This window comes from Delphinus delphis, chromosome 7, assembly GCF_949987515.2.
Source record: "Delphinus delphis chromosome 7, mDelDel1.2, whole genome shotgun sequence".
Classification (NCBI taxonomy): Eukaryota; Metazoa; Chordata; class Mammalia; order Artiodactyla; family Delphinidae; genus Delphinus; species Delphinus delphis.
The window spans coordinates 71812287-71829014 of NC_082689.1; the positions used below are offsets into that span (position 1 = coordinate 71812287).

General features: G+C 33.0%; 1 protein-coding gene across 22 annotated transcripts in view; it reads left to right on the forward strand.

The window, feature by feature from the left end:
* BAZ2B (bromodomain adjacent to zinc finger domain 2B) overlaps positions 1 to 16728 on the forward strand; it is a 382464-nt gene that overhangs the window by 196321 nt on the left and 169415 nt on the right. Inside the window, exon 1 of one of the 22 annotated variants that reach the window (XM_060016707.1) lies at positions 16085 to 16612. The exons of 20 other annotated variants lie outside the window; for them this stretch is intronic. The gene's annotated coding sequence lies outside the window, so the exon portion shown is untranslated. Of the gene's footprint in view, positions 1 to 16084; positions 16613 to 16728 lie in introns of those variants that run through there. One more of the 22 variants, XM_060016706.1, reaches the window with a different exon arrangement.

Here is a 16728-nt window from a genome sequence, read left to right on the forward strand (position 1 = left end):
TAAATATGAGGTCCTTTTCTTGAAATTATGAGTAATCATTGTATAAAAATAAGTATGAAATATGAATAAAATTTTGATTTGATTGTGGCCTCTCTTTTTAAGAAACTTTCTAAGAATATTTTCTCCTTTAACCAAAGTTTATATCCATTATGTTTTTTAGATTGCACTTTGGGGTTCATTTCCCCTTTGAAATATTGTTAAGCTATGATTTTCTTTGTATGTGGGTTAGTCTATATCAAAAGGCAACTTTTTATTAGTTTACATACATTCATTTTACCTCACCAATAATGTTATGATAAGCTTAAACATGGAAACTATTCTGTTTTGGTTTTCCCTTAGTTCCTAGTAAAAGGTGTTTAATGAGTTAGCTAATGAGTAATGTAGGATCAAAAATGCAGGGTTAGTCCTGAAATTACTGCTTTTGCCTTTAGTTTTGTGGCACTTGTGTTTTGGTTGTACCTGTAGGTGAAAATAAACATTTAAATAATTTTTTGGTTGAATTACTTTGTATTTCTCAACTTTTCATATGTACGCAAAATGTTAAATCTTCAATCAGTCAGGATTAAGACTATTTCAAAAGATTGCCTCTACAATTTCAAGTTTATTCAGAAATTAATATGATGTGTTATTATAAAACTGAAAAGAATCTTAAAATCATATTATGTTCAGTACTCTCCGTTTAGAAAACCAAACCTTAGAGTGATTGGCTGGATGTTACACAGTTTATGGCAGAGACTCCAGCATCAGTAGCTACTTCCTAATCCAATTCTTTTTCTGAAAATTAGATGATTTTATTTCTTTTTAATGTATTATATATTTCTTTCATATTATTTTAGAAAGATGATCACATTTCAGGTCTATTTCTGTTACTAGTATCACTATTTCCCACATCAATATATGAATGCTGTTATCATTTTGCATTACTCTCCTTCCTCTGGCTCTAGATAATCCAAACTTAAAAGTGGCTGTGTTCTAGCTTCAGTATATTTTGCATTCTTTGTCTTCCTGTCATTCCTACCACCACCCTCTTTAGGTCATGTTTAGATTGCTCTATTGCTTTACTTACTAGCTTCTCTGTCTCCAGGATCATGTCTCCTCTTCTTACTGCTTATGGTTAACATTGCCATATTAACATATCTGAAATCATGATTTCTTTTTCCGTGTCTTTGTTTATAATATTCCCTTTTTTTGTGAAGATTCTTTTTCTGCCTCTGCATATATATTCAAATGCTGTACATCCTTCAAGACCCAATTCAAATCTCATTTCCTTTTCAGGACTAGCCATATCTACCCAAAGGGAGTACCCTTTGAAAATTTAGGGTCAGTTAGTATCTGTAATCATCTGACGTCTAGACTCATGGTATCCTATTATCATAGCGTGCTAGAGCAGGAAGAGACTTTAGATATCACTTATTCTAGTCACCTCACTTTACAGGTGAGTAAGTGGTTTTTCTAGATTAATGACTAAGTACTTGGAGGGTTCAGAGCAAAGATGTATTTAGACTTGTCTCCTAACGTGTAATCTATAATTTCTTCTCGTGTAACACACTTCCGCTCACTGTAAAATACCTTGTCTTTTTATATAGTTTTTCATGAGTACATTTATTATTTCCTCTACTTGAGGCCGAGAATCTTGTTGTAAACTTTTTACACTCCCCTTAATGTTTTGCACAGAGTAGGTCTTAATTCATTATTTACTTTGTAGAGAAGCAATATTTTAAGTAAGGTTATTTCCATTTTTATAAATATTGATGATTAAGTATTATACTGCTTTTTGTTTTTTGGCTGCACCGTGTGGCATGCGGGATCTTAGTTACCCAACCAGGGATGGAACCCATGCCCCCTGCAGTGGAAGCACGGAGTCTTAACTGCTAGACCGCCAGGGAAGTCCCTATACTGCTTTTGTTTAAAAGGAATGGAAGAAGAATTTTTAATAGTTTTTGGCAGTTTGCATCTATTTCCACTAAAAAATAGTAGGAAACAACAAAATATAATTGAAAAATTTTCTCTTTCATTGCTAAGTAAATGGGTTTCACTTGTTTACAATGTAAAGAACACAGATTCGAGTGCAAAACTAAATTTTATCAACATTTCTTCATTGCTTTAATGTTCTCAGTTTTTAAGGAAATAAAATGTTTTATATGAAATAATTTTAGAGTAGATTATATTAAATGGAAACATGATATAGTTCTGTTGTCTTAGTTGAAAACTACCTAGTACAGTCTTTTCAGGTTTTAAAGTTTTATGAATATATCTGATTGAAAGCAAGTAAGTAAAGCAACAAGAATTATAGCAAATATATGCACTTTAAAATTCCTTTACAATTCAGCATGAATAAAAATGGTACATTAGAGGGTAGTTTAAATACCTATCAGATGAATAAAGCATGGGCTTCATGCTTATAGTTGGGGATATATGTATCTTCGGCATTAGATGTATTACAGAGGTGATGTCAAGGTGAAAGCAAGCTTGCAGAATGGTTGAAAATCATTGATATTCTGACTTGGAGGCTGTAAATGGCTCAGTGGCAGATGGAGTCTTTGTCAAGGAAGAAAAATGGCAGCTTTGGAGCATCATAGATGTTTTGCTAGCAGCTCAGCACACAGTCTGTGACCTTCTAGACTCCTTCTAGGAGTCTTTCTTATGCTCTAATAAATTGTCCTCAGCTTTTATTCACCTAACATAGTTAACCAGTACTTATCATATTTCAGTACAAATTGAGGTGTTTTCGTTACAGAGAAATAGAAATATGTTTTATTATCTAGTTCTCAAAGAAGTAAGCTTTTAAGGGAACAGGAATTTCTTGGAATCAGAAATATTTCTCAGTTAGTTTGCAAGGGTAAAAACAATAGAGTTTAATTGAAAAAGTATATTTTTAGAATTACAGAATATTAAAGCTAGAAAATATGTTAAAAATCCTAGACAAACTTTCTCATTTTACAGATGAAGGAACTGAGTCTCATAGACTGTGATTCAACCAAGGTCATTAAACTAGTTCATGAAAAACGTTAGATGACTCTTAGATTATGACTTGTTATACATATAAAATAGCTTTAGTTATGAAGGTAAAAGAAACTAGTCTCTTTGAATAAAACTTAGAATACTACAGAGTATACCTACTTATTCATGACCACTGCATAATGAGCATACATAATTTTGGAGACTTTTATTTACTATTTAATTGCACATATTTTTATTGGAAAGACTTCAAGTTTATCATTTTAATCATTGCTAGATTGCTGTATAGAAGAATTTTTGTTGAATGAAGAGTTTATACCTGGGTCAAATATGTATCTTGTGTTGATTTATTTGTGTATTTTTAAAGGTTCTTTCTTTTAGAGATAGCATTTCATATTAAAATATTTGAGGGTTTTGTAGATTTTGTACTGAAATGTTTTGAATGAAATATTGTTGCATGTATCAGTGAGAAATCCAGTTTTTAGAGGAATCCAGCTTTTAGAGGTCTCCATGAGAGTGTACTACCATGTGGAGTATATTCAATTGGACAGCTGACTTATACTGAAGAGTAGTAAGTCATGGCCAAAATTAAAAGTGGAAGCATTACACACGTAAAACCTACTAAAGCATTTGACAGTTGCTAAAGTTATAGAAAGGAATCTCTGTACATCACGGAAGAAAACTACCCTTTGTTCTAGAAGGTCAAGGTTGCTGTACAAATTGCTTCAATTTGTAGTCTTTCTTAAGCCAGTGTCTAAAGAAGTAAACTTAAAGAGAAATTTAACAACAATTATTCAAAATAATGTCCATGCATTTTCTAAAGATAAAATTATACAATTAGGGCTTCCCTCGTGGCGCAGTGGTTGAGAGTCCGCCTGCCGATGCAGGGGACACGGGTTCGTGCCCCGGTCCCAGAAGATCCCACATGCTGCGGAGTGGCTGGGCCCGTGAGCCATGGCCGCTGAGCCTGTGCGTCCGGAGCCTGTGCTCCGCAAGGGAGAGGCCACAGCAGTGAGAGGCCTGCGTACCGCACAAAAAAAAAAAAAAAAAGAAAATTATACAATTAATTGTTTTTGATTAGGAGAAAAATTTGAAAGGTCCCCAAATCTTGAAGTAAGTTTTTTTTCTTTTGGGTTTTTGTTTTTAAGGATAAAACTGGTTAGACCTTTTAGATAGAAAGTGGGCATAAAAAATATTAACCATAACATCATAAAGAATACTATTCCTATCAATGGATATGTTGATATGTAGCTATTCACCTATAATCTACTTTGATGTGAAGTAAATACACTCAGATAGAGGTTAAATGATGGTTACTAAATTATTCAATAACTAATTATTGGGTGCCTAGTACATGCAAATGCTGAGGATAAGGCAGTAAACAAAACAGACTGTGCACACGTGGGGCTAACAGTCAATGAGCGAAAGAGATAACAGTTAATAAACTAATATTTACTATATTAGATGGCAATCAACACTATGAAAAAAGATAAAGCAAATTAAGAGTCATGAGTGTCAGGGTTGTGAAGTTAGTATTTGTTATAGGGTGGTTGGTGAAGCCCCTCCTAAGAAGATGACAGTTTAACAGAGATCTTAGGAAAGTGAAGGAGCAAGTCATGCATATATCTGGGTGATGACTCTTCCAAAGAAAACAGCCGGTGCCAAGACACTGAGGAAGATTGTACTTGGCATATTCCGGTAACAATAAGGAAACCAGTGTGTCTGGAGTGCTGTGAGTAATGAAAGGGAGTAATAAATGAAGCTAGAGAGATTTCACATAGACCTACATTTAAGAATTAAGTTTTTTTAAAAAAAGAGAATATTGAAAAAAATTATGCTGTAAGCTTAACTAAAGCTCATATTGTTGCTAAACCAGTGATCCCCAAAATAGTTTTGCTAGAGCCTTAGTTGTGTAGAGTGAGTATTGCTTGATAAAAAGATTCCATGGTCAAGTAAGTTTGGAAAACCTAGGGTTAATGTTAAGCAAAGGTAAACAGGTTTTGTTTTGTTTAACAACTGTTTAGGCACATCTTTTAATGTGCTAACATGTTTTGTGAATCTCCAATCTTTGACCCTTCCTTCAAAGAACCTCTTAAGAGGGGCTAGTGTTTTTCAATGCTTTGGTAAATGCTGTATTATATAATCCTACAGATTAATTATTGGTTACTAAAAGGATTTTCCACAATTGCTGTTTCATAACCTCTATGCTCCTTAAGCCAACATTTCTCTCTGCCTCCTTTTTCAGTAAAGACAACATTTCTTTATTGTTTTCCTAAGTAATTCTCAAATCCATCCTTTTTTTCTATTCGTGATGCCTAAATCTTTATGTAGGTTTGCATCATGACTCACCTGGGCTATCACAGTAGCCTCCTAACTGGTGGCTCTGCCTCTAGTCTTGCTGTGTCCAGATTCAGCGTCCTCTTCAGTGACCATTTAAATGGTATCACAAATCTAACTTGATTATTCACCTACTTAAAATCCTTTACTAGCTTCCCATCACTACAGAATAAAATTTAACCTCATTTACAGGGCACATGATATCTTCTACAATCTGTCTCCTATCTACATCTAAAATTTTGCCTAAATTTCCCATACTTAGTATTCCCCAACTTTGAAACCATTTATACTTCCTTAAAGCAGGCAGTGGGTATATAGTCTTTTTGCCTTTGTTCAGTGCTATTATTTCTTCCTGACATAGCTTTCCCTCTGTGAGTAGCCTAATTTCTCCATTCTTAAAGACTTAGAGCAGACATACTCTTCTTGAAGAATACTCTCAAGTTCTTCCTGTCTAAGTCAGGTACACTGATGTACAATTCTGCCAAAGCACTTAAAACAATGAAGTAAAACTATGTGTTTTCTCCATTCTCTGTATCCTGTACCTTGTATCTGTATCTTAAGTGCTTCATACTTTAAGTAGATACCCAATAAATATGGCAAATAACTCTACCAAGTAGTTGAAGACTTTCTTATAAACAGATCTATCAGTTCCCCTTTTTTCCAGTTCAAGATCTGTTTGGATTATAGACATAAATGTAAAACATAAAACTGTAAAACTTTTAGAAGAAAACATAAGGGAAAATCTGTAAGTCCTAACTTGGTGAAGCGTTCTTATATTGATACCTGACACAAAAAAACACAACCCTTGAAAGTAAAAAAATCAGTAAATTGGACTTTGCAAAAATTAAAACTGTTTGCTTTGTAAAATACCCTGTTATGATGGTGAAGAAACAAGCTATATACTAGGAGAAAATATGGAAAACCACATATCTGACAAAGGACTCATATCTAGGATATATAAAAACTCTCAAAACTCAACAGTAAAAATGCCAACAGTCTAATTAGAAAACTCAGTAACATTTCACTGAAGTAGCATTTCACTGAAGAGGATATCCAGATGTCAAACGAGAACATGAAAAGATGTTCAAAATCATTAGCCATCAGAGAAATACAAAAATGAACTATCACTAGTCACCTATCAGAACAGCTAAAACAAAAATTAGTGACAATATCTACCACTGGCAAGAATGTGGAGAAATTGAGCTCTTATACATTGCCATTGGGAATGTAAAATGGTACAACCACTCTGGAAAAGAGTTTGGTAGTTTCTTAAAAAAACAAGAAAACAACTAAACATATGTGAAATACATGACCCAGCAAATGCACTCCTGGTCATTTATCCCAGCAAAATGACTGTACATGGTTGTTTATAGCAGCTTTATTTGTAATAGCCAAAACTGGAAACTATCAAACTGTCTTACAATAAGTGAATGGCTAAACACGGTATGGTGTGTCCATATCATGCAATACTACTCAGCAATACAAAGGTATCAACTATTGATACACAGATCTCAAGGACATCAGGCTCAGTGAGAAAAGTCAATCTCAAAAGGTCACTCAATAATTCCATTTATGTAAAGACAAAATTATAGAGACTGAGAACAAATTTGTGGTACCAGGGGTTAGGGATGGTAGAGGAGAGCGGGGTTTGGGTGTGACTGTAAAGGAGTAGCATGAGAAAGATCCTTGTGGTGATGGAATAGATCTGTATCTTGTTTGCAGTGCTGTTTACATGAATCTAGATCTGTGGTAAGATGACATAGAACTATATGTATACATTGTAGTTAGTTTCCTGGTTTTGATATTGCACTATAGTTATATAAGGTGTAACCATTAGTGGGACCTGAGTGATGAGTACATGCAATCTCACTATACTATTTTTGCAACTTTCTGTAAATATATAGTTATTTCAAATTAAAAAGTTACAAAATTGTCTTTTTTTCTTCTACCTTCCCACCCATCTCTGAGAAAAAAAAAATTGTTTTACCTTGCACCTCCATGTTTATTGCAGCATTACTTAACAATAGCTAAGACGTAGAAAAAACCTGAGTCCACAGGTGGATAAGTGGATAAAGAAAATGTGTTATATATTTATACAATGGAATATTACTCAGCCATAAAAAGAAGGAAATTCTGCCATTTGTAGCAACGTGGATGGACCTTGAGGGCATTTTGCTACATGAAGTAAGACAGAGAAAGACAAATACTGTATGATCTCATTTATATGTGGAATCTAAAAACAAAAACAAAAAAAATTACCCAAACTCATAGTTAATAGAGAACAGATTGGTGGTTGCCAGAGGTGGGGGGGTGGGTGAAATCGGTGAGGGTTTTCAAAAAGTACAAACTTCCAGTTATAAAATAAATCAGTCCTGGTAAAAACAAACAAAAAATGTTTTGCCTCCTTACCAAACCTAAGAGTTTATTCATGCTTTTTGATTTTTATCCTTTTCTGTGTCCTCCAGAGACTTGTTTCATTGATTATTCATAAGACATATCCAGCTTCTCCTTACTTGACTGATTTATTTCAGATTGTCGTATCTTAAATAAAATGATAAATAGAAGTAAACAAACCAACAAAACCTTTACTTCCCATAAGTGGTTGTATTTGTATATTAAAGATATATATATCCATGTTAACATGTGTAGCTCTAGTTCATTTATTTTAATTGCTATATATTTCATTATAAAAACACACCACAATCTTTTATTTATTTTCTAGTATTTCACTATACAAATAATGCTGTAGTTTACATTTTTGTATATGACTTTATGCATATGTATGAGAGTTTTTCTGGGTTACATACCCAGAAGTAGAATTTCTGTGATATTGACTACATACAGCTTTGATTTTACTAAGTATTGCTTAATTTCTTTCTGCAGTGGTTATATGAGTTTACACCATAAGTGCATAAGAGATTTCCTGGTCTACATTTTTCCCAACTTTTGGATTTTCCTTAATTTTTGCCTTCCTACCCCGTCTATGTGGAATTTGCTATGAAGTTCAATAGATTTTACATCTATAATTTAATTTTTTGTTTCTTGCTCTACTTTGACCAGTCAACAAGTAAAAAAAGAATTGATTCATCTTATCTTTCATATTCATATTTATCTCCGTATTTCTGACTCAACTGCCACAATCTTAGTTCAGACCCTTTCCTCTTGCCTAATCTTTTGCAACAGGCTGAATATTGTAATATCCCTCTTGGAAATCGCTTTCTGCTCCAATTCATCCTACTTAAAACGGCTAGATCAATATTTCTAATGCAAGTAGTTTACCACTGTTTGCAGTGTTGAATAAATTTAACACTTAAAGTGATGTTCAAGGTTGTCTCTAATAAGGTCCTAAACTAGCTTTTCAGCCACATCTCCCACTATTTTCTATATATGCCTTATATACTAGCTAGACTAGATTACATTCACTTATTGATTGATTAGTTCATTCAAACAGTAGATACTGAAAGCTTTTATTAGGCTATACAAGTGTATTAACACTTGAGTTTTGTAAGTGCTACTACTATAAAAATTAATAACTCATGCTTCTTGTTATTGGGGGACTTGCAAGCTACCTCAAGCTATTCTTTGAGCATGCCCAATACTTTTCAGCCTCTACCTTCAGCATATTGTTTTCCCTCCACTTAGTATACCGTTTTCCCAGTTCCTCTGCCTAGCCATCTTTGCCTTTCAAAAAAATCCTATATACTTTTCAAGGCCTACTTAAGATGTTAGCTTTGCATGAAGTCTTTTCTGATATCCACAGTTAACTCTGCTCCTGTAGTACTATATTTCTGTTGCTTTCATTGGCACATACTGTATTTCATGTATTTGTCTTAGCCTTCCACGGTGATAAGTACTTTGTCTATTCATCTGTATTGCCCATATAGCATATAACATAATGTCTTATATAAGGTAGGCAAACTGTTAACTAAAATAATTTAATTGAAGATAACATATTAGTTAAATCCAAGTTCACCAATTAGACCTATTTGGGGAAAGATCAATTTGAATTAGGAAAAAAATGCTTAATTATGTAATTTTATCTAGTGTTCTTACTTTAAAGCAGTATAGAGAAACTAAATTATGGGTGGGTTTCTATTTAGTGATCTTTACAACTTGCTTTGATGAATAGTAAACTTTATCTGTGATCAGTATAACAGTTGTTCAGTTCACTTTTAGACTCTTAAGTTCAAATTCCCTTAAATCAGGTTTTCAAACTGTACTCTGAGGAATCGTATGAGTTGGTTCTGTTGAGATGTGTTGGCTACTGCTGGGTGCTTCCTCTGCCCCAATGAGCAGCCCTTTATTTCTTTTTTACTATACAGGGCTTCTTCACAGGATTTTATTTAAGAAAGTATTCTTTTGTTGAAGTAGTTTAAAATAATTGCTAAGACTGTGTAATACTTCAATTTTATCCATTTATTTAATATTTTCTAAGATCTTACAAAAAATACATTATTCCCACCTTATTTTTTTGTATTACTACAAATTTAAAATCTGTAGTCCATGTGAATACGAAACTTCAGATAATTAAGCAAATAGTAGGTAATGGGCTTTGAACGTGACAAATAGTTTATTCTCCGAGTATTCTACATTTTCATATGGATTTTTGAGGAGTTATTAGAATATCAGGAGTTACTGGAATTGATATACAAATTGTTAGGTAGGCTAAGGAATTCTCTAGATCATGGCTTCTTAAAATTTAATGTGCATAAGATTCTGATTCATTTGGTCTGGGCTAGTGCTTGAGATTCTTTATTTCTAACAAGTAGTTTCAACGTTGCTGGTCTGTGGACTACAGTTTGAGTAGCAAGGAGCTTGATAACCTTCCAAAGCCTATCACCACATTTTATTAGGATTTCATCCTTTGCCTTAGTGAAAGTAGGTTCTCAGTATTGCCGTAGACATTTTTTTAGCTGTCTGTTTCTCTACAGTTGGATTTATAATTTGCCATTTTAACAGAAATTTCTGGGGTTTTAGGGAAATACTTTGTGTGTGGATTAATGATTGCCCTGTGATTATGTAGTTCGTTTAAAATTATCCTTCACTATTTTTAAAATAGTTAGCCTTGAGAACTATTAGACTGTCAGTGCCAACTTTCAGAGAATTTAAGTTTGATAAGGAATGTCTTGTTTGGTTTACTTTTCCAATAAAACTGTAATATTTATTGACTTGTTATTTTTCAGGATATTGTTTGAGGTTAGATATTAAGTTGTTATGAAAATAAAAATAGGAAACAGTTTTGTTTGGCTGAAGTTGTTTTAGCTGGTATAAGTACTGCTTTTAAAAAAAACTATTATAATCATGAATTAGTAGCAGTTGTATACCACAGCAGGCTAGGCTGTTAATTTTATCTGTAGTATACGTGAACTGAAAACTTAATTTGTGTAAATGGACAACCAATAGGACAGATAGTCATTTAGTTAAATAGCTTATACTCAAAAAGATATAAATCAATTCTGAGGGACATTAATGCTTTTCTTTAAGACATATATATCAAATATTTTCATAGCCTTTTGGGCTTTTATAGAAAATTATAATAACTAAATCGTAAATTTAAGTCATAAATCTTTAAGAAAATTCTCAAAATTGCTTATTTTTGATAAATGGAAATTAGTGATTAACTTTGTAGACCAGAACAGCAGAGCATTTTGGGGGGAAAAGTTACGATTTTTATCTAAAAACATGATTATTATATCAGCCTTACATTATTTCACTTACTAATTGTCAGTAGTGAGAACTGCTGGAAGAATTACATTATTACAAAAGTGACTTTAAAATATATTATTATTTTCTTATTTCTTTAGTAAGAACTAATATTGCTATAAAAGTTTTTATATGGAATTTATGTCAAATGTTGATAAAAGTTTTCTTCAAACCTGATTCAACAATTTTGTATAGAAATAAACCTCCTTTGTTTCTTCTGGTAGCATCTATTGATTTTTTTTTTTTCCCAAAGATACATTAATAGTGCTGATAGAAGCAGAACAATTGGAATTTACATTAAAAATAAATGTGATGAATAAAAAGCAGTACTCTATATAATAATGTTATAGTCTTGATTTTTCTTTACCAAAGTTCCAAAATCTAAAGGACAAAAATACTGACAAGGTCAAGAAAAAATGAAAGAAAGAACAAACGGTGCAAAAAGAAAATGACACTGGGGTCTTGGTTTAATACATATGTATTCCAGGTTGATGGTTGATTTCATTAGCAAATCTCATTGTTATGCAATGTCTGTTCTTCTGCAGCAAAATGAATATTGTATTTTTACAGGCTCTGTGTGTATCTATTATGTTACAATAAATGAAAAAATATATATGTGTAGCTTTCTTTGGTTTACTCTTTTCAGTTTGTCTTTTAGGAAAAGAAAGAAAATTGAATTATATTCTTTCTTTTGTTATTAAATTTATTCAAAGCTTTCCAATTTATATTATAGATATATTTCCTACTTTTGTTCCCTGAAATAAACAATTGTAAGGTGGTTAATAATGTAACCATTTAAATTATCCTATAACTTTTTACATGAATAGACTATAATCTTGATTGATTTAAGCTGATAATTAATATGAGGTTAACCATAGCTTTCTAACATATTTTTAAATGTTAGGATGGGTTTACTTATCGCAAGAAGAATGTTAAGCAAGTGTACATATTACGCCAAATGTAAATACTACTACCTTTTGCAACAGCAAAAATTGTATGTTGAGATTACTATAGTTAGATTTCAATTTTCATAAAATAGGAAATTCAGAAATAACAAATTTCAGTGGCTCCACATTGGAAGAGTTCATTTAATCAGGTAAAAGACTGCATGACTCTTAGGGTTATGTATATGAATTCAAATGTGGATCAAACTGTACTGGACACAATTGTCATTTAATTTTAGTTATTTTGAGGTCTGACAATAATTTAGAAAATCTAGTTGGCTTTTGGTAGTGTTATCAAAAGTTGTCACAACTAAAATTCTTTTGACAAGCTCGAAAATAGAAAAGCCCAAGATTTGATTTAATATAGGTTGATTGTATATCATTTAGAAATTATCTATATAATAAAAATTGGGGACTTCCCTGGTGGCACAGTGGTTAAGAATCCGCCTGCCAATGCAGGGGACATGGATTCGAACCCTGGTCCAGAAAGATTCCACTTGCCGTGGAGCAACTAAGCCTGTGCGCCACAACTACTGAGCCTGCGCTCTAGAGCCCACGAGCCACAACTATTGAGCCCACATGCTGAAACCACTGAAGCCCGCACCTAGAGCCCATACTCCGCAACAAGAGAAGCCACCACAATGAGAAGCCCGCGCACTGCAACGAAGAGTAGCACCCACTTGCTGCAACTAGAGAAAGCCGGCGCGCAGCAACGAAGACCCAACACAGCCAAAAATAAAGAAATTAAAATAAAAATTGGCCTTCTGGTTCACTTGATGCAATCATAATAAGTAACTTGTTTATGTTGGACAAACATGAGCTGTTATAAATATGTACAGCAGTTTATTAATGCACCATCTTAAGTTAATTTGTACTTATAATGTTTACATTTTATTGTTCACAATGGGTAATACAAAATACGAAATTTCAAAATCTAGTAAGGGAGATCCCTAAAATAATTAGAGAGTAATATAGAGCTAAATCATGTGGAGAAAGAAGGTTTTCTGGGCTCAAATAGTTAGGCTCTGAGTGAGGAGCCTCCTGAAAGTGATGAGATCTAAGCTGATAGTGTGGTAAGGAAGAAATGGGAAACAATATAAACAAACTGGTAGGTAAGAGAACATAACCTTGGCATCTTTGGGAGACAGCGAAGAGACCAACACAACTGTAATGGAATATATTTGCTACTACTTATTTATTTTACCCCACATAAAAATTAGATTGTAGCATTGTTAAATTTTAGTATTATTCAGTCCAGATGTATGGTGTGTTGAGGTGCTACTATTGTGGACCTTGTTTTATCTTGTATAATGAAATGGGAAATAGGAAATTGCTTTTATATTAATTTTACTGTCTTTCTCCCCCACCAATAATATGAAAAGTAAATGCTGCAAAAATATGCCAAGATTCATGCTCTAAAATAAATTGAAATTGGTGCAGACTGTCTGAGAAGGTAGGAATCTAGAAACTCTAATAAATCAGATTTCTCTACCATAGTTACAAATACCAAACTGAGGAGGAATGTAAATCATCAGAGATTGGGCTCCCAGGCTGTTCAACTGAGCAGGATCATGGAGGGTCAACAAAGAGGGAGAGAGGAACTGTTTTAAGTTAAAAAGAGAGATCCCTCTTAAGTGTCTGGACCTATCCTACCAATGTCTTCTCCTTGATCTGGAACCACAGTTATCACTTGCATGTCCATTTTATTTACTCATCCAGCAGAAGAATCTGCATTTAGAAAATGAAATATTAACTTGGAATATGAAAATGGACTGTGAATTTAACAAAAGATGCTGGGGATTGTTAGTGTTTGTTTAAAGATCCCAGTTAGATACATAGCTTCCTAGCAAGTTGGCTCATTTTCTGGGTAACCTTTCATCATGTTATGATACCAACTTGCCCCGAAGAAAGGTTGAAAGGAATTCCATATGAAATTTGTTATTTAATCTCTGTAAAGATGCTGTTGAGAAAATTATTTTTTTGTCCAGGGTTGCATTATTGAAAAGTATGAAGATATTTCTCTCAGTTCTAAGTACTAGGGAAAGCTTTGGTGCTTATTTGTAAAATGCAGCTTATACAAAATGAGAATTTTATAATTTGATCTTGTTTCCCACTTTACTTTGATTGCTAGGAAGCTCAGAGCTGAACCACTCACGTCTTAGAGTTGTGCAAGGCCTTATGACAGGCGTTTCTATGTTCCAGCTTTACTTTGTGTTTCATCTTCTTGCTTCCCTTTATTCATATTAATTTACATTTTGAAAGCATTCTGTTTTACTAATCATATGTCCATAAGTCACCTTAAGTTATTTTGAAATAAGATGGGATATAAATAACTATGGAAAGCTTCTTTATTGTCAGCAGAATGTAAGCAAATAAATATAGGAGCCTCTCTTCCTTCTCCTGTCCCCTTTCCTGTCTTTCATTTTCATTTTGCATGAATTCTTTAAGTCATGGAGGACTAATCTCCTCTGTGGTTCTTAGACCTGCCAGGGGCAAGGGAATCATTTCTGGAGGTTTTTCCCTGTACAGAACTGCCAGGTATAGTTCGTTGTGCTAAGTGTGCTTTACGCAAGAGTGCCTGACTGCGAGAACAAGTTAGAGCTGAAATATATCTAGAGGAGGAAAAGGTTTCCTTTTCTCACATGTTAGCTCAGAGGGGGTCTTTTTCTAACTCAGAGGGTATCATATTTACCCTGGTTTTCACCCTTGCCCTTTCAACCGAATTGTAAACTCTTACCCTGAAATTTGCTGACATTTGATAAAAACTACCTTGAATGAAACAAAATTTCAAATTTATTTTCTTTACTTCTCTATTTTAATTTCATTATCCTTTAAATTTGATCCATATGGGAAACTAAGATACTCATGGCTCTTTGAAATAATTGAAATAATAGTTTTCTAATTTAAAATTTTGTTTTGTTTCCATATATGAATTACATAGTCAAAGCTACCTATTTGGTAGGAATTATATCTTAAATTATCTATAAGGGAAATAAGAGCTGTGTCTTGCATTCCAAGTAACTATAGGATATTTGAATTATTTAATTGGACCAAGAAATTCAGCTGAAACTTTTAGTAATAGTTTTCTGAAAATTTGCTATTTCATGCGTCATCATAGTAAAGATGGTGGTTAGCAACTTGCATTAATGTTGTTCAGTATTAAATATGTACTCCTTTCAAATGATACATATTAAATGTTTGTAACATAATCTGTTCTGATATTTTGTATTCGTGGCACAGTCTTGTCTACTTAGGTGTTCTTTTTGTTGTCAGTGATTTTATTGTCACTTTGTTTTGTTTTCTGTTGCAATACATTAGAGTTTTATTTTGCAGAGTAAATATACACCTGATTTAAGTTATATAATTTAATGCCTTGATTATATTGCTGTAAAAGGGTCGTTAAGAGCTCTTTGCATTAAAATTAAAGCATGCTGTGTTCATAATAGTTAGGACAGATGCTGGGCCTTAGAATATATAGAATTTTAAAGATAAATGAAATTTTGTAGATTAAAAAAGTCTCCTAAATATTTTTAAATTAGTGAATTTATCATTTTGACAGAGTGTGTGTTTGTTTTATACCCTTAGTTAGTTTAAATCAATCTTCATTCAACTATACTAGAAATTTCAGAGTGAAAAACAGCAATTTGGAGGAAAAACTAAGGACAGAGAAATTTAATTTTCAAGCTAACAATATGTATTTTTAAATGCTCAAGTTAAATATTTTAGGTTTTGTTTTCTTTTTGAAATATGAATTTTAAATGATGCAGGGAGTAGCTTCAAGTTATGTAAACTTTTTGATTCATATAATTGAGATTTTTTCCCAAAGACTGCCACATGAATTATAGTTTTATTTTGCAAGAGCTTGTCTTTATTTATAACTCAGAAACTTCTTTTATCTATTTTCTTGAAGGAATTGAAATTCAAAGACATTTCCCTACAGTTAGCAGGTTTTTGAACAGTTAATCTTAGTTTCTTTTCAAACCTTGTTAGCTAGTGTTGCCTTGTTTTTAAATTTACCTGCCGAGAAGTAATTTTTAAAACCTACTTAAACAGATTCGCTTCTCAAGCATTCCTTATTATAAACTGTGTGCCTTCACATGTCAGGAATAAACCCTCCTTAAAAAAGGAAGAAAGAACTCTTTATTGTCTGTTTTGACGTTAATAAAATTAAGAAAAGAAAGATTGAGACATCAACCTCACCTGGCTTAGTTTTGTCACGTGAGCATTCACGGTTACTGGTGATCTAAGTGCTCCACCTGCCTTTCAGTTTGTTTACCAGGAAATCAAGATGTGTAAACTGCAGGAAGTACTATTTGACCCTCTCCGACAGTATCTCATTACAATAATTGCTAATCTCTGAATAAGACAGCCATGTTTTGTGAGTAACTGAGAGAGGGAGGTTGTGTTAGGTAGATTTTAGGTGTTTCAACAAATAAAGCATTGTAAATGCTTACTTGGATTATGTTTTCATGATAGCTTCTGATAAAAGACATATGGTGACCTTTGGGGTCAGCAAAGCTAGGACACAATAGTAGGTATTCTTTCATGCCTTTTAACTGAAAAATATCACGGCTTGTTGTTTTGGAGTGCTGTCACTGCTCTGAATCGAAAGGATAATGGCTACTTCCTGATTAAACCCACTCTCCACAGTAAGCTGTTAATATTATACTGTATGTCTTTTTCTCCTGTAAATGCAGTAGTATTTTGTGTTTTCTTTACTTTTTATCATTGTCTTTTCTTAGATATATCTGTTGTAAGTAATTCTTGAAGTTGAAGTTTACAATTA